This window comes from Callionymus lyra, chromosome 7 (genome assembly GCF_982586985.1).
Source record: "Callionymus lyra chromosome 7, fCalLyr1.hap1.1, whole genome shotgun sequence".
Classification (NCBI taxonomy): Eukaryota; Metazoa; Chordata; class Actinopteri; order Syngnathiformes; family Callionymidae; genus Callionymus; species Callionymus lyra.
Genome location: NC_141824.1, coordinates 19575832 through 19595329, shown reverse-complemented (window position 1 = coordinate 19595329; position 19498 = coordinate 19575832). Strand labels below are relative to the sequence as shown.

At 39.6% G+C, this 19498-nt stretch overlaps 1 protein-coding gene across 1 annotated transcript in view; it reads left to right on the top strand.

Moving 5' to 3' along the window:
* The window catches only part of LOC148075339 (sodium/calcium exchanger 2-like), an 85646-nt gene that overhangs the window by 19398 nt on the left and 46750 nt on the right, over positions 1-19498 (top strand). Inside the window, exon 2 of the mRNA XM_087795158.1 lies at positions 12523-12561. The gene's annotated coding sequence lies outside the window, so the exon portion shown is untranslated. The remainder of the gene's footprint in view (positions 1-12522; positions 12562-19498) is intronic.

The window sequence follows — 19498 nt, the reverse complement described above, 5'->3', positions numbered from 1 at the left end:
TCCTCCTCCCTTGAGCCGCTGAGAGTTTTAGAAGGATGACAACAGTTGAAGATGTTTGAATCAATATTGTTCAAAAAGTCGACATTCAAAGTTTAACAATCGTTATGACCAAAGAAAGTGAGGAACTTGGTCACAACTCCTCCTGATGAGGGATTAGAATCACACCTGTTCTGGAGTAGTAGTAAAAAAGATCCTTTTGGCTTCATCTTCCTCAATTCAAATCTTTATTTTAAATACTGGACACTTGGACGCACCTGCAAACCCACCAACAATGGTTAATGTGCATGTTTTTAGTTTCTCTACAGACTCTATATGTATTTTCTCTCCTAGTTTTCAAGCTGAAATTTTCCTTTAAAACGACAAGACATGGCAAAAACATTGTGTTTGTTGTTTCAATCTGCAGTGCTTGCATTGGAAATTGGTTTTCACACAGCCCCACTAATGACGAGAAGCACAACATGTTTCTCTGGTGGTTTTCTTCATCCCCTTGTAAACCAGCACATCGATGAACTTTGATTTTGAGGACATGCAGGCTTCTCTATGGAAACTGAATCAATGCTAACTTAGCCGCTGCTAATTAAAATACCTGACAATGCAATTCGGCTCCCTTTCTCAGGCTCCCCCATCCAGCTCTGATATTATAAAATCAATTTTTAATTCATGGCGAGTGCAATACTGTTCATTTCTTGCTCGTAGATCTTTTCCTCTGACACACTGAAATCGTAATTCTTCCCTCGCTCACAAGCCGTGACGCTTGATGTTGATGATTTTCTTACAAAGTGTTTATCTTAATCCCTCATTTTACAACAGTAAATAGACTTAGATCAGTGGTAATGGAAAAGCTTGTTGCTGTGACTCATGTTCTTAATGATGGTTTCGTTCTTGTCTGGCTTCCTGCTGTTTTTATTCAAGTACAGTTGGTTTTAGACAGCAGTCACCATCCTTTTTTGCATCTGTCAGCTACTCCATAGACAAGTGACATTACACTTAAAAAAACTAATCACATTATTGATTCTTCAAGAAAGGAAACACAAAATCAAACATAACATGATTGTAATTGCATTAAAAAGGGCCTGGGCAGCAGTCCTTTGGTGACCTCTCCTGGTTAAATAGATCTTGTCACACCACCTAGTGGCTACACATCAACGCTTTGAATGTTTTCTTTGATGGATGAATACTGATGATTGCAATAGCGGTCCAAGATGAATTTAACACATCGTCACTTTCCCTCCCACAGTTTAGATGGTGACCGAAGATGATTTAATGGTCTTCCCATGAAACATCCTCTAGCTTTCTCAAGCATTTCCTGGGTCTGCCCTGTACCACTTTTAATCCAGAGGAGCAGTGGTTCTACTTTGAGTCTCTCCTGGATGACGGAGCTTCAGGGAGAGTCCAGACAAAGCAATTCATGAAAGATGATGATTGTTTTTTTTTGCTCAACTGTGTTGTAGACACAGTTCCTAAGATGTTATCAGCAGGATTAATGTTGCAACATCTCTGCTCTGGTACATAGCACGTATGAGTGAGTTGCCACGTGACGAAGAGTAGAAAAATAGTTCACAATAAAAGCTTCAGTATGCGTTAATTAAAAACCTTATGTCATTAAATTTGTGCAGCTCTGACCGTATCAAGACAGCTGATGTTCCGCTGCGTCTCCATTTCATGCATCCGGAAAATGCTTTTGTAATTAAAGTAAATGCTTTTGCTTTTGCCTGGAGGTGTATTTTACACGGAAAAAAGACGATACTCTGCAAAAGTCAGACTCGTTGAAGGTTTAATTAAATTTTCTCTTAATGCAGATGATGGAGAAATGATAGGAGAGCAGAAAAAGTATGGACGAGGTGTAAGAGAATCCAGGAACCCTCTGGTCCATTAGTGTCTGCGTGGCCAAATTGTTGCCCGAAAATTTTGCATTGACAGTTTATGCTTTCCGGACGAAACATTACAGTGTGTCAACTGAGAGCAGGTGGAGGGAATGGTTGATATTTATAAAGCATTCCCACTCAATTATGACCATCACTGAGATCTTGTGTCCAACAAAAAACGCTGCTGGCCTGACCCACAAGCCTGCACTTCCTCCTAATGAGGCTATCCATTTGCGGTTCATGTGTGGAGGTCGTGGTCTGACATGGTGGGCGCATGAGGCGATGGGAAAAGCAATGACCCAATCCCAGCTGTCCCTCATCGCATCCGTCTTTCTTTAATTGTGGCCCTCAGCGGTCGTCGTCTTCCACCAGTAATGCACCGACAATAAGAGCAATTTCTGTTCTGGCTAACCTCTAATGCAGCGGCGTGAATCCAGCGGGAGAACAATCTTCAATAATCCAACCATCGTATGTCCATTTAATAATTCTCTGCCTCCATTTGTCCATCCTCCCGCTCTGCTGAAACAGGCTCATAAATAGACGCGTTAACAATAATGTGGCAGAGCAGGGGTGGTGGATTCTGATGAGGTTTGACCTGCCGCCACCATCGTCCTCTCTGTTTGAATGTATTCTCAACGCTAATGGAACTAATCTGCTACCTCATTTCCCATCAGGCATTTCCCCAGGTAGTCCTTAGGTAGTCATCCGTCAAACTCAGTGTCATCTTCAGCTGCTTTGTCCTGAACATTATTGGTCCAACTCCCCCACGTGTCCAAACAACTGTAGTTCCTGACCTCCAAACCGATAAACTCATTTCTTCAGCGGTCCTTCCTGGTCACACCCAGTCAGAACCTCAGTACCTTCAACTCTGACTCTTTCAACTCTGCTTTCTGACTCACTAGCTATACATCATGGCAGTGAGCACTACTGACATATTAACCTTCTCTCAAATCATGCTTCTACTCTAGTGTTACACAGTCATCTCCACCTTGCCTTCACCCTCTTCGTCGCCTCCCTTCATCCAAGTCCATTACTCTGCAGGTTTACATCATAATAGTCTTTTAAAGTTGTTGTCTTTCAACAGTGTGTACATAAATAGAACAAAAAATGATACAAAATAATTGAAAACATACATCCATCTATTCATTTTCTACCACTTATTCCCTTGTGTGAGTCGGCTGAAGTCTATCCCAGTTTCTTCGGGCGAGAGGCGGGGGACACCCTGGACAGTACGCAAGTCTATTGCAGGGCACACAAATCCACACAACTATTCACATAAAACACATTTTTCCTGTTTAAGGTACTCTGCACCAATAGTGCCCCAATGACCTAATCGTCCACGAAAGAATGAAACAGGAAAGATAATAATTTAATAACTTTATAAACAAGCAATAACCCGAAAACGAAAACAAGAAAATATACAAAGAATCATTGATTTTTACGATTTATGTAAGTAAGTAAGTCATTTTTATTTGTATAGCGCTTTTCCAGACCAGAGTCACAAAGCGCTTAAACAATCAAAACAATACTCAATAAAGTATATACTTTAAAGGTCAAGATAAAACTGATAACACAACAGGAGTTCCAGAAAATCAAGGAAAAGCCTGAACAAATAAAAAAGTCTTAAGATGTTTCTTAAAGGAGTCAGTAGACTCCATCAAGCGCAAAGAGAGAGGAAGATCGTTCCAAAGCTTAGGAGCAACAGCCTGGAAGGATTTATCTCCTCTGGTCCTGAACCGTGTGCGTGGAACCATCAGTAGATTCTGATCCACAGACCTCAGAGCCCGAGCTGGGGTGTAAGGCTGGATCAGATCAGTGATGTAAGGAGGAGCTTGACCATGAATAGCTCTGAAAGTAAGAACCAGAATTTTAAAGTTGATCCTGAAAGAAACTGGAGGCCAGTGAAGAGTTTTAAGGATCGGAGAAATGTGAGTTCTTCTACTTGAGCGGGTCAGAATTCTCAGAAAATTCTGCATGTTAATTGACAGATGTCGACCCTATTGAATCCTCCCAGTATTTTTTAATTATGAAGTAAAAATGTTTTTCTCGCTAGAAACATGAGCTGTAAATTTAAACACAGTAAATATTTGATAGCCTGTAAAACAAATTCACCTTTACTCACTATATCTATAGATTGTTGGAAATTAACCTTTGTTAGTTTTGCTAGATGAGTGCTGCCTTGAGACAGGCATCATGTGATCTCACAGTAGGTAAGTTTGAGGCCCAAACTAGTTTTTCCCTGGATCCCACTCACCCTATTAATACTGTAGCCGGTCCAGCTGTCACATTCATGCGCTATAACCTGCAGCCGGCGACACTTTCTACAGCGATGCATCATTAACTGTCGAAAACAGAGAACGTGCTCCGAGTTTATTATGCGAGCAGTCCAGTTGTCAGTGGGAGAGTGTGAAAATGTCACATTAATAAAAAAATATGCAGCGAGCAAACACCGCCCGCGCTGTCATTTTTTTCTTATTCTTTTTGTCGTTAAACGTCTTCACTTGACATTTAAAAAAAAGACCTGCACACAAAATAGAAGACGGTTTCCCTTCCCTGAGCAAATAGACGTACACTCAACTTTGTTTTGTTGTTCATTAGATTTTCGAGTTTCCTTATATTAGTTTGTGTCTGAGTTTGTTGACTCATAATGTTGTGTTGTGATAAGAAGTGAATATATTTTTAATTCATTTCATAAATTCATCCTCCCTTTTTTGCTGTGCTGTCAGCATGAAAGCTACTTCATCGCCCCTAAAAAGAAATATTTCATAATTGAACTACCTGTCAAAAATCATTTTCAGACTCATGGACATGTGAATAAGTAAATGAGCAGCTCTTCCAAAATGATGATTAAAAGCAGATGTAAACTGGGAGGATGATGAGACTTAAAATTGCTTTTAATATCGTTATACTTTTAAACTTATAATTTCCATTTTTTACCAATATTTTCCTCCATTTCTGGGGCCTTCTTCAAAGACACTCCGGTAGTTTCATGATTATTGTATATTTAAACATTGAATCATTTTTATTTTAACATAAATTAGCCAGATTATTCTGATTTTGATCGTGTGTGTGAATAAAAAAAAGAGCTGCTGTGGCAGAAACGCTGACAGATTTGATTATCTTGAGTCCTGCTAAGTTTTTTTTTGAATCAAACACTCCTTCATAGCGCCACATGCTCTCCATCAATCCCACCCATCGACTCCTCGCCGGCTCTCGGTGATTGAAGCACGAAGGAAAAGCCTTCTGGTCTTGAGGATCATGGCGGCCCCGAACCAGGCTGTCGCCGAAGGTCTCCTTCTCTGCTGGTTTAATGGCTTCCTGAACGACACGGAGGAAATGAGTGGTAATGAGTCCCCGTGTGAGTTTATCAGCGTCTCTGTTCCTCCGTCTCTTGGATTTTAATATCCAGTCTGACAGAGCCGACTGTCTGAATAGTAGCTTAAATTATTTTAGTTGAAGCAAGAATGAATTATTGAAGCATTACGCTCTCAAACCTACCTGCAGCTATACTTGAAATGTCTTTCAATAAAAGTACAAAAGCAACTGTATCGTTGGTGTAAGACTTTTAGAATCATGCTGAGGTCAAATCTCTCCACTAAATTGTTAGTTTTGGGTTGATGTCACTCAGAATCTGGACCAAGATGAGGCTCTATAGTCCACTGCTGTCACGATTCCCCTCTGGCCAAAAAATTGAATCCAACTTCCCTCCTTCCCTGGTGGGTTTGCAGGTGCGTCCTCCCTCCCTTTTTTGGGATCTTATGCTTTGTTTTTGTTGAGGTTTAAAAATCATACTAAACTCGCCAGTGGCCAGAAAATCGATACGAGTTCTGGTCTCTGCGGCTCGGACCCTCGCGTCGTATTAGCCACAAGGTCTTTTATTCTATTGACTTCTTCCATGTAGGTTCCTGTGTCTCCCCGGAGATGTGTGTTTTTAATAAGTCAGCTGCGCTCAATGCCTCTGTACACATACCTACCTGTGTGATTTGTTTCTGGTTATGTATTTCTAGCTGCCTCATAAAAAGATAGGAGTGACAATATATGGTCGACAGCAGTAGCAGCAAAATAAAAAATCACACATGCACACACACACTAGCAAACACAATCCAATCTCTGAGGAAATATTCACCGACTCCCTCAAAACCTCTATCTGTCATCGTGGGTCCATTTAAAGCACAAGGTTGCTTCTCCCTTCCTCTCCACCGCTGGGAACACATACACATTTAAAACATGCGTCCAATTAACTGAGTTGACAGCAATAGCTTTCCAGGTTGTTGCCTCCATCCTGGTGTCACAGCTTCTACCGTGAACCGTGTCCAGGTGATGCAGAGACACTATTTACGTTAGAGTTCTCTGTGCATTCATCTTCATCACCTGTCGAGTCACACCCACACCTTATTTTTTCCACGACTGTTGCCCAGCAACAAGTCTCTTTATTTATGTTTACAAGTGTCCTCTTTGTAGCAGATCCTGCAGTGAAATTGACCCCCTGATCATTTACTTCCACTTCCACCTACAGCTATGGTTTTGGCAAACAATATGTTTTAAGTTTATTTACTTTACATTTTTGTTAAGCCTAGCTTTCATCTGTGGCCCATCTAAACCTGTGTAGAGGGATTATTTTTATTGGATTACTTCACATAATAGAAAAAACATCTTTGTACCAACAAAGTCAGAGTCAAAGTCAACGAAATTTCGTTCTGTATACACCCTGAGAATACTTGGATGACAATAAATGATGTCTAAGTCAATATACAAGGACACAAGCAAATTGATTAATTAGCGATAAGTAAGTCAAACCTTTGACATTTTTTTAGATTTTGAAAAAAACTCAAAGGAAGACAACACACACAGGAAAAACCAATAGAAAGAAAGCAAAACAAAATAATGTAATGAATAAATATTAAAGGGCTAATCTGTTGATTTAAGTGCCACCTATATAGATCTTGGACCACTGAAAACACTTTTTTCTGGAGATCATCTATCTGTTTATCTATCGGATCTATGTTGTTTACCATAACCAAGCCCACTCTGCTGCGATTGGTCGAACATCGAGGTTTGTCAACGCGCATCATCAATCCCAGAAAGTCTCGGCCCCCCAAGGGACATGTTGTATAAACAAAGCGGGTCGTGATTACAGCTGGCTGAAGGAGGAGTGAAGCCCATTATTACCTCATAATAGACTCCACTCTCGTAACCTCTCATTCGCCGACATTTCAGACAGAGGAGAACTTTATAAAGTAAAAGTTCACATGTTTTTTTTCATAATTCAATGAATCCTTTAAATATGTTACAAGTTCATAACTTCGTAGGTACTTTTTACTGAAAATCCTCCATCCTCTCCTCCTCCACTCCGGCAATCTTTTGGTTGTTGGAAAGTATGTTTTATTACAACACATTTATCTTTTGCTTGTTCATTGAACTTCCTTCTGTCCTTCTGTGTTAGGACATTATTTCCAACCAAGACATAATAAGAAAGAAGAATTACTTTGTTTATTTTGTGTTGACAAAAAATCTATAAAGATTTATTTTCATAAAATGCCATAAACTCCTTGGGATGCAGACGATTGCAATGTTTTGAGTGAGTGGAACGTTAGGACAGTAGAGCAGAGAAGGAGCAATAGCTCAGAAGATTTGAGCAATTTGTAGCTTTTCTTAAAAGTGATGAAGGAGAGCCAGTACATAAATTCAGATGGAGTTTTTTTTCTTTCAAATCCTCAAAGCCAAAACTATCATCAACAAAGTACGAAAGTCTCACTCATGCAAGAGTTTAAGGCCAAATGAAAGGTGTGGGTGATTCATTTTTGTCGTAAAGTTAAAAAAAATAAGAAATCCTTCAGTGAGTTTACAGAATCCCTAATTCTTCTGCGAGAACCTTGAGAGTCAGCCTTCCAGTCTCCAGACAGTACTTTAAGACAAGTGTGTGCTCGGATGCTTCTACCCCAGATTGAAATTCATCTCATCACCCGTCCGTCGTTACCCAGCAGCCTTTTATCAGTCAGTAGCTCTCGAGTTTTCCAGGCTCACTGACCTCAAACACTCTCTCCAGGACGCTCCTCACAACCGTCTCTCTCCAGCTTTTGTGCAGCCTGATCAATAGTTCGATATTTACAGCCTCATTCTGTGAAGCCCGGAGCTCTGGCCTCTATCTCAGCAGAAAGACGGTGAATTAGCTACAGATGCCTGGACGAGCATCGACCCTGCATCGTCACAGACTTTACCAGCTCATCGACTCATTTTCCAGCTGAGACATACTGCCACTGTGATGTCTGGATGAATTATTAAGCACTGGCATATTAAAGTATTAAAGCAGCGCCTGGTAAACCCATTTGCTTCGCAGGATTTCCCATCACTGGAAGGTTATTGTATTTACTCGATGAGAGTTTGATTACTGAACATTCCCCCGCCTTCAATATTCATAGCATTTTAATGTGAACCGGGCTGCGGCAACATTCCTTAGCAACAGAATCCATCTTGCTTAGTGGTACCAAGCAGGTGTTAATGTTCACTATTGGTTTGAGAACGTAAAGAAAATATTGTAATACATGTTTATTTTAGTTGCAACCTTCAAAAGACGGTGTGTGTAAAACTATTTGTAGTGACAACACACTAAAACAAAGTGACAATTCTGTGAGGAACCAAGTGTCAAACTCTATAAGCGAATTGAAAGTTTTCAAGAATAACACTTTTGCGAAATAAAGATTTCCCTGGTATTGAACGAAAATTTCAATAAATCAGCCTTGGAAATATTTAGTATATTTGTATTATTATTTTTATACTTTATACTGTGTATATACATATTATATATATACAGTATATTTACATAAGGGTAGACAATACAGTCCCTTTAAATCAGGGAAAAGAAACTGCACCACCCCGGCCCTTTGAGGACCAGTTTGGAGACCCCTGCTTTAAATCTTCATTATATTGACAACCACTTATCCATCTAAAGCGATAAATATAGATTTCTGGTTGTTTTTTTTATGCTTTCACTCCTTCAAGCTTCTCTATTCTCTGCAGAGTAGTAGTAACAAAGTTATCTGCTTTGTTTTTCGTCTCTTTTCTTTTTTTAGTCGAATTGCTGACGTTCTTTGTTGTGATGCTTCTTTGTATGCTAAATTAAGTTAGTGTGAGCCGCTGCCATTTTATTGTTCATCTTCACTGAAGCCTCGCAACCATTTTTCACCGATTACCGATCCAACATTGATCGACCTGTGATTACAAGGATGGGGATTTGGTTCCATCCCTGGTTTTATGAGGAAACTCAGAAGACAGAATATTTATTAATCATATCTTTATTATAGTATTAATTGCTGGACAGAAACAGGTTTTGTGGCTCTTAGTGGTTTGAGTCGAGACAGAAAAGTTAGCTTCGTAATGTAACGTTTGCTACTAGAGTCAATTGATCACAGACAGATGTGGAAGAGATGCTGGTCAAGTACTACTGTGTTCACTAGCCCAGCACCTATGGATTGATAGATCTAACAGAAAGAATAAACTGTTCCGGGATGACACTTCTATAAAGGCGCTGAGGAACTGAGAACCAAGTGTTACTCTCTTTACACAGGTGAAGCTGAATCTGGCCCAGTGTTTTATAAAGATGTAGGATTTCTTTCAATTGGGATCGACCTTACAGGAAGACAGATTCAATTTCAAAGCTCAAGATCGTTTGACTTGCTGAAACTTGTACCACCTCCAGCTGGTCGGCCTCAGGACAATAAATAAGCAACAATTTTGAATTGAGGAGCAGCCGTCTGTTTCAGCAGAGCCTGAAAAATCCTAATTTTTCGCTCCGTCGCACTTCCTCTGAAGCACGCAAACATCTGAGCCTCAATGCTGGACCATGGCACAGCTTTGTTCACGTCCTCTAACTGACACATAAAAGTTATATATTGTGCTCCAGAGGTGTGAAGTAGAACATTTCCGTCGGTTGTGTTGGACTTTCACAGGCTCCTCGTGAGACTTATCATGGACGTGATCCATGCGCCTGCTGTTGCTGAAGAATACACCTTCGTATGGAGAACAGTCAAGCCCGGTTGATTGCTTCTTCTTGTTAGCCTCCAACCTCCTAAAGCAGAGTCTGGATTAGGTTCTGTTCTGCAGTCAGGTCTGTGTTAGTGTATAAGTGAGTGCCAATTCCAAATGTTACCCTTATCTAAAAGAAATAGAGCATTACATTCATCAAATGTTTCTCTCAATTAACCTTTACTCCATGGCTGCTTCCGTTCTCACATCTTTAACCGCACACTTGCTCTGGTATAATCTGAGGTGGTGTGATTAGTTTCCCTGAGTACTTGCTTTGGACTCGTGTCTGGGGTCAGTTTGGAGTCGTTCCATCCTCTTGAAGTGGTTGTTTAACATGCAAGTCCTTCAACACTGTTGTATGTTTACCTTAACTTTTAAGAGCGGTTTAGTTCACACTAAATCCAAATTCACTCATTTTCTACTCACTCTCATGTCGACTAAGGGTTGGGATTTTTTTTCAGAGTATTCCATGTCTTTTTAGAGTTAATAGACAAAAATGTATGTTAATTTTAATGTAGCGACTGGAGCTCAGCTGTCTTCATGTTCGTCTAAAAAGACGCTTAAAAACATCCAAATACCTTCATACTGCTTGTATCGAAACAAAAGGGATTTTTCGAAAAAAAAAAACCTACATAAGTCTATATATTTAAGTTTGTCTATAGCAGAAGCTCCACGTCTCTCAGCTCCAGCTACAAATGTATCCTCATTCGAACACATTGCAAGTGGTTTACGCTGATGGCCCGGGATCTACATTTTCTTTTCTATTTTGAGCTGATCAAACAGGATTTATTGTATAAAGGAGCAGGGAAAAGAATAGTTGTTTTATTTTTTACTATTTTCATAAATTTCTTGCTCTGAACAAAAATATTTACTGATACTTCTGTGAGAAATGAAGACCACCGACTTTAATGTACATTAATAAATACAATTTTATCTTTTTTCATTATTTTGAAGAAAGACTTATTTATTCCCACATCATATTTACTTTACTTAGCCTTAACTTTTTTCTTTTTTCTCATGTTCTTTTTTTTTATGTAGTTTGAAAAAATGATCACCTGATTTCATTGAGTTTTAGTTTTTAACGTGCAGAATGTGACCTCCCATAATTTCAGAACGTAACATCACCATATCTCAGAGCAGAAGGTTAGTTTTGGTAAACATAAGGAGCACAAAACCTCAGTGTTTAAATCAGTCTCAAGGTGAGAGGCCTCATGAGCTGTGGTCATAAATCCTCTGAGCTTTGAAAAGACGAAAGCCTGGTTAAAATGATAACCATGGAGGTGGAAGTGGGAATTCTCACACACACACACCCACACACTGTCCCTGTCCGTGGGCTCTTCATAAATATGAAATATCGATCTTCGTCTTCAGTTTCCTGCTTTCTGGTGCGACCGCTTCTGCTAAACACCGAAATTAATTTATCCCTTGTATCGATCCGGGGTGTTTGTTTGGGTTGTGAGGCGGATGAATAAGGATCTGTTTGTCGTCTGTTTCGTATAAACATTTAAAAATTGTTGGCGAAAGGTTTGTCTGGTTGCATCTCGTCATCTGCCAATCATTCTGTCGTGTGACATAATTTTTCTTATGTTGATTTTCTTTAACCAGCGGCAAAATGGGGAATACTTTCATGAACCTCTCAAGTAATTAAGTTATAAATCCAAAACATCCCCAGGATTTACTGGGCTTCTATTTCTAAAAGTGCATTCAGACCAAACGTGTTGTCTAGGTATAAAGCTTCTATCACAAACTGTTGCGCTACAATATTTTAGTGGGGGATGCGACACGTCTATGGCGACAGTGTTGCAGTTTAAATATTTTTCTAGTGAGATATTTTAGGCGAGGAAAAGACCAGAATATTTGAACTTACAGTAGTAAAACTTCTCTGTCATTTTTACTTTCTTACTTTTGTGAACGCAGCTTAAAAGGCAACTAATGTGTTGATTTAAGTGTGTCTTAAATAGATGTTGGACCTCTATTGTATCATCAGTATGTGTCTGTTTCAAACTCTATTTTCATTGAAATATTTATATTAGAAAATGTGCTTGAGCTCCACCCACTGAAAACACTTTTTCTGGAGATTAAATCATGTTGTGCTTGGCCAAGTTTTGTCATCAATCCCTCCCAGGAAGTCTCCACTTCCAAGGGACTCGTTGTATAAACAAAGCGGGGAGCGATTACAGCAGGCTGAAGATTTAAGATTCAGGAAGAGAAAGGTTTCAAGAAAGAGGAGTGAAGCCATTTTTACGAGGACGGGGGGAGAACTTTATAAAGTAATTACTTCAAACTTGGTCATGATGAGGGACTTACTTACTGCATCTTGGAGAGGAAGACTTCAACATTTGAAACAGGAGTGTTAAGTTTTCACATTAACTGACCTTTAAGTGAGTCAAGACAACACATTCCTTTAACCTGAAAATTCCTTAAAATTATGACGGGAACCAGACTAAAAGAAGATGATCCGCGTCAGCTTCATGACTGGTTGTTTCTTTACCAACTTTCCTTTTTAAGTTTCTATCTTTAATTAATGTAAATGTTGATGCGGCCAGCTCCCCAGTGCACATCATTAGCTAACTATCAAAACAAGCAGCAAAGTTTGAATTTTAAAATTGAATAATCATTTGTTTTTGTCTTCCAGGGCGCCTCAAATCATCACAAGCCCATGAGTTTGGCTCAGGTGAGTGAACTCATCACACACACAAAGACACACACTCATTTTTATTCATGAGCAAGCATCCACACAATCATATTCCTGTCACATTAAATTGACTTATTTGTATTTTTTCTGGTGACTCCAAGTGAATGTGGCCTCGAGAAAAATGCGACCTCTTTCTGAAAATGTACATTCTAATGAAACCATTTTGAAATACAGTCAATAATTTAAACACCACAGAACACATCTTCTCTGGTCGACACCTGACTGCTAATCTGACTCATCATTCTCAATACATGCTTTCAATGTTTCAGGAAAACTCACAATTGTTTTGCAGTGTGTGCGTGTGTGTGTTTGTCTGTATGGGTCTAGCTCAATAACGTCTTTGGTTTCATAATATGAATTTAAGTATTGAACATTAACCATAGATAAAATTGGAACTGTAGCATCTGGTGATTTATCTTTGTCTCTTTAATGAGAAAGAAAATTACTTAATACTTTAACATCCGCGCGCACACACACTGACTCACACACAAGTGGAGTAAGAGTCTCGGTGCGAGAGTCACAGCGAGGCTGCTGAGATGCTGATGCCAGCTCTTCTTTTTTTTCCCTCCTTTTCACCGTGAATATTAAACATCCAACTGCTGCTGTTACACACACTCATCTGTATGCAAGTGTGTGTGTGTGAGGGAGAGAAGCTTCTTGCTATTCTCCACCAGCGTCTCATTAGGTTGTGTGGGAACTTGCAGAAGTCTCCACTATAAGAGGACGAGGAGCAGAAGAAGTTTCAAGTTGAACATGTTTTGGATCAAACTCTGATCGAAATGTTTCGCTCTAATCCAGATGATGTTTCTGCCTCCTCGTAGACGGCAGCATTGCCAGCAGATTCAATGTGCATATTTTAAATTACGGGAAGAGCTGGTTGATAATGGTGGCCCCAAGCACTTCTGCTGTGTTCACCTACACAAGTTCAGATGTAATAACCTCTGAACGATTTGTGCGATTTAAATAACAGTTTTGTGCAAGCAGAAAACAAGATCTTCTGCACATGATGACACAGTTACAGCAATGAGTTCACTGAGAGGAAGGAGACAAAGAGAGACTATAATGAAAAGTTGTTGGTTAAAGGGAAAGTTCATCGTTTTTTACTCACCCTTATGCTGACTAAGGGTTGGGATTATTTTCAGGGTAATCTGTTCTTTTTTATGGTTATAGACAAAAATGTTTGTTCATTTTAATGTAGCGACTGGAGCTCAGTTTCTTCATACAGTAGGTAGGTAGGTAGTTAGAACTTTATTGATCCCTCAGGAGGTCCTTCGGGAAATTGTTTTTTTCCAATTAGCCACAGCAATACAGCAATTATTCATAAAAGTAAATTAAAATAAAATAAGAACAAGAACAAAGAGAAATGAAGAGAAAGAAAAAGATGATACAATCTAAGTCTAAAGATAAAGAACATAGATCAAATAATCCATAAGGAAGACACACTCAACAAGAGGAGTTGTTTTGAAAAAACTGATGGAGACAACTGAAGTTATTACACTAAAAGATAGCAGATATAGTGTTTAGACCTCATGCCTCCATTGACCCCCCACTTGTTGATTTTGGCCCCTTTAGCTCATTATATGAAACCTACAATCTGTAACCTGGGTTGTAGGATGGACAGTGATTTTAAATTGGACAGGCAAATAGGATATCTTTTTTCCACCTGAGGCGGCTGGCGAAGGTTGAGTACTTTCTTGCACAGCAGCACTTTGAAACAGTAATTCATGCCTTCATCACAACCCGGCTGGATTACTGTGATGCACTTTATTTTGGAGTCGGCCAGTCGTCCCTCGCACGTCTCCAGTTAGTCCGAAATGCCGATGCTCAGCTTTTAACTACAACACTTGAGGGAGCACATAACTCCTGTCCTGGCCTCCCTCCACTGGCTGCTTGTGCATTTGAGAGTTCATTTTAAGATTCTTTTATTTGTTTGTAAATCTTTAAATGGCTGCTCCACCATCATGCTTCTGCCCACATCCTCCCGTAGTCTGTTGTAGCGTTTGTCTTGTTGGCCTCCAAAAGTTCGTCTCCTCCGGGCGCATTCTAGGAGCAACAGTGGCAGCCAAGAACAGATGGGGCTGCTTCTTAATTTACCCTCCAAATTATTGTGACTTATACCTTTACACCACTTTACAAAGTACAACTTTTGAAAGCAAGAAGAAAAGACTGATCTGCACTGATCTACCATTAAGTCAACAGCCTCGTCCACCATCCCTCCATTATTCCACACAGCTTCTCGGTTTATAGAAAACCAGACTGCCTGTGTGGGAATTGCACCATAAACCTGATTTAAGGTTGAAACTCTTTGTATGTGGTACATTTGAATTCACACCGGCAGCTTTGAGTTATTGGTTCAGGGCGACAGAAGGTCGGTCGATATTTCTTGGTCTGAGAGTTTCCTGTTTTTGCTCCGTTTCCTGTGACTGTGGCGTCAAATCAATAGTATGTGGAACCTGTTTGTCAGAACTGTGTCACGAGACCGAAGGAAGGTGCAGCACAAACTGTGTTTTTATTTCAGACATCACTGGGTTCAGGTCAGACATAAGCTTTTCTGACTAATAACCTTCAGATTTCTAGTTTAGATCTTTCACACTTGATCTTTGGAAACGTCTCTTGTCGTCTTCTGGCTCAGCTCACTTTAGTTTCAATGCCTCAGAAGAACCAGTCTTCATTTAATCGTTGTGTATTTTTTGCCTGGATACAGCTGTGGGTGGAGATGAGTGCAGGTGGGAATGGTCTGGTATTAATTGGCTTTTGTGGAGGAGACCCTCTGGGACCACATGTGGGCGTGTGTGTCAGCAGAATCCATATCAAGTTCATCGTATAGAGCCACAGTTCACCAGAACCTAGAGAACAAAAACAAGAATAGATTTGTAATAATCAAGAGAAACGTGATGATTTTTGATTTATAGACATTTACTGACCCACTCTTGAACTTTTCTACCTGCAAGACAAACCAGTTTAAACAGGAATTATATTTTGCACCTCAAACCTTTCAAGATAAGGAAAATTAATTTGCTCCAAATACTTTTGTCTTTTACTCATTCGATCTTGTTTGCAGGCTTATTATTGAAGTAACAAAACACTGAAAGCTCATTCTTTTTCGAGATAAAAATGTTCCGCTTAATTAAATTGTATAAATTATGAGTCAGGCAGTCGGGGTCCACCTTCTTAAAAAGAAAAAGTGGGTGGTAAAAAATTCAGGAAAGAGGAAAACGATGCACTCACTGTGTGTAGCAGTGACTCGATCAGTGTTTTGAATCCCAGTAAAGTGATCAATATGGACCCTTAAGCAAAGTCCATGGCAAAGAGACTTGTGGACAGTGACTCAGCAACGTGTATAGAAAGGACAAGAGCACTTTAGGGGTTTTGTTTGATGTAGTTGTCGTGGAATAGATTGTTTAGACCAGAGGTGCTCACACTTGTTCAGTATGTGACCTACTTGGACCTTCAAACACATTGTTTTTTGGGACCGTGCAGTTTCAATAAACTCGTAGATTCAGGCATTTCAACAGGATAAAACATTTTAAAAATGGCAGATTTTACAAGAATAAGGTGACTGAGTGAAAAGATTATTAAAAAACTTTCGGTGCTTTTGGTGTGAGTCCAGATAAGTGTGTCAATGTAAGTCATGATGTCATCTGATTGGCTGCCCTGTATATCAATCAAGCGACGAGATGGATGATAGGTTTTTCAAATGTCATGCACCTACACTAGATTTGTAATCTTCTGGTCGATGTTTTGAGCACCTCGAGCGTGAATAGAGTCAGGGCGTAAAGGTTAACGGTCAGAAGTCAGGGATTAGGAAAAGCAAAGGAAACTGACAAGAAGACAGAAGACAAGGTCGGTTGCAGGGATCAGAGTTACTTATCTGCTGGAAGAATTTTCCGTAAGAGAGTACATGTCCATGAAACAGCTTCCACTCTAGGAATATTGTTACAGTTAAATCTCGCGATATCAAAACGATATTGTCACATTTATGTTCAAGTCATGTGGACTTTCAATCGGAGAAAAACCATCGAAATAATCCACTGGGCGTGTGAGAATGTGTCCAGTACCGCTTTATTTCGACTTTGAGTCATGTTAGAATTCACCACGACCTTTGAAACTGACAGCTGCTGGAATCCGTTCGGACCGCTGCAGTTTTATGGAGTCTGCCCTTTAAAGCCTGGTGTTCGTCTTGATTTATTCTTGAAGTTGAGGATGATCAGAGTGGAAAGATTTTAGGTAAATAGTAAAGACAGACACAGAAATCAGATGAATAAGTGGGCATTTGATTCCGCAGTCAGTGAATCTGAATCAGCATTTTCTTCTCCCCCTCCTCTTCTTTCTTCTTCTCACTCCCTCACCGGTCCCTAACACCACCTTCTTCTTCATTTCTCATCTATTCTGCCTTCTTCTCTTCTCTCTTGTTTCACCTCCTCCAGCTGTTCCACCTGTCCTTCACAGTTCCTCTCAGTTCTTCTTAACACCCTTAGTGTACCCACCTTCTCTTTCCTTTACTCTCCTGCATCCATTTACTTTCTTTTCATGCAAGTCTTTGAAAACTGCAATGCAGATCTATCAGTCCACACCCCAAATCCTCTGTTTCCCCTTCAGCCATCCCTTCTTCCTCACTGTGACTCTCCAGTCTACTACCATTTATTGTTCTCCATATAGTCATCAGTACGTTTTTTATTAAATACTAGAGCGAGAGTGAATACATTTGTAAACATTTGTGTCCCCGTCTATATGGCTGATCCTTAATTCTCTCATCTCAGTGAGTGATACTTGTTCTGCAACAGTTGTGGATCTTATTGGAAATAGTGTCGCCAAATATCTTCAGCTATTATTTCATTATAATGAGCAGCAACTGTCTTTGTCAGGAGGTTGGCAATTACATTTCCTAAGGAGCTACATTATATACTGGGACTGTCATCAGAGGCTGACCGGCAAATTATTCCTGTCTCAGTTGATGCAGCGTGTAGCGATGAACCCCACATCTGCTGTAAAGGCTAAAGAAATGGCATGTCCCCAGACGCTCTCTCCTACCTTTTTAGTTAAGTGTGACTCAAAAATAGCTTGTCACAGAATCAAACTAACTGTGTCTCTAATTCCATCAAGTTCGTGTTCATGCACTACTGTTTGATGGTGATCACGTTTTTTAAAAGTGCCTCATTACCTGACTTTTCTTGTTGCAAAAGCATTATAACTATAGTGAAATATACTATTTTGGTTCTTTCCTGTGTGTCTGAACTTTTTTTTTTTAAACCTGCAGGAAAGTTTGAATGTAAAAATACATGTCAATGAAAAGGTGCAATAGGTAATAGATGGACTTAAGCCTTATCTTGTCTTATCTCTGGGTCAAGGTGACCCGGTCACTAGTTCGGAAATTAAGATCTAGTTAAAACAGTTAAGAAACTGATGAAGAAAACGAAAACCATTCACTAAAATTATGATCAGCACAATTACAAAGAAATACATAACCTTCCACATATTTGACATGTAAAAAAATGATGATGAGCCATGATTCCTATTCGTGAGGTGTCTTTGAATGCAACACAGTTGTTGCTCTCTCAATTTTCTGCTTGATTTCAAAGAGGACTGGACAACCTTAACAATTCATGATAAACACATTTCGTTATCTAGGTCACAAGTCCCAAACGTGAACTTAATATTAATGAATACGATTTTTTTATATAAAAACATAGGCAATGGTGTAAATAAATATGTTTACCGTACATTTTTATAACTGATCCGTTTGTACTGGTCCAAAAAATGAAGGCTGTGGCGTGTCAAGTCCAGAGAAGTAGAAGAAAACTCATACAATACTGTGAATGAAGGATCCTTTATATGAGAAACTCAACTACACACCTACACGCACAAACACATTCAGGTGTATATTATAATTCTGCCGCTCATGTCGGAGTCAAGTTCCTAACTCCTCTGTTGGCGTGCAAGACTCTCCTCGCACTGTTTACTCTGATATCATGTATCTTATTAAATTCTAAACGAGGGAGGCGGTCCAGCTTTGGTGAACACATCAACACACACAAACACACACACATACAAACCTGCTCACACTCCTCCGCACAGACGCACAATTTCTGTGTGCCTGTCACTGAAGTTTAACAGTTGACACATTTCTTGTTTTCCACCAAACAATATTTCTTCTTGTAACAGTGTGTGTGTCCAACACTGCGAAGGCGACATGTGTGTTTGTGCACAAAGAAAATGGACAGAGTAATGAGAGGAGTGTTAACGGGCAAAAAGGGAGAGCAAGCCTTTTGTAATTATAGACCTGGTGTGATGAATGGTTGCTGCTTAATAACACACAAACACAAAGTTCACGGTGAGTCCTGGGGGTTGATGGAGGACTGGAACTGGCAGGGATGGATGAGTGTAAAAGAAGGTTGACTGAGAAGCAGTAAATGAGTGAATATGTTTTTTTTCCTGCTGACCCGAAGCAGCATTGTGACACACGCATCTGTCTTCTGACCCCAGAGGTGTACACACATATATTTTTACTTCTACAATCAAAACGAAAAAAGCGTCAACATTTTAAAGTATCCAGGTCATACAGTAAGACAACCCCCCAAGTCCATGACAAGATCGATGCAGATAATGTTTCTTCTGTCTGCAGTTGTGTAGTATCTGTGATAAATATTTAAGAATATTTTGGATTGTTTTCGTTGTGCAGGTTTTGTGTTGTGTTTTGGCTGCGAGAGGAAAACTTTAAAAATCCAGGTGTGAAAATGAGTCAAGTCTCACAACAAAATAGTTCTCAGCTACTGAATAGGAATGCTGGCGCTAAGATCTATAATGCACCAGTATATACTATTCAAACTAGACTTGAAAACTGTAAAGACTCTAGTGCGTCATTGTTAATTTACTTACATCATCATTTCTTTGGACAAACAATGTCCATTTAAGTACT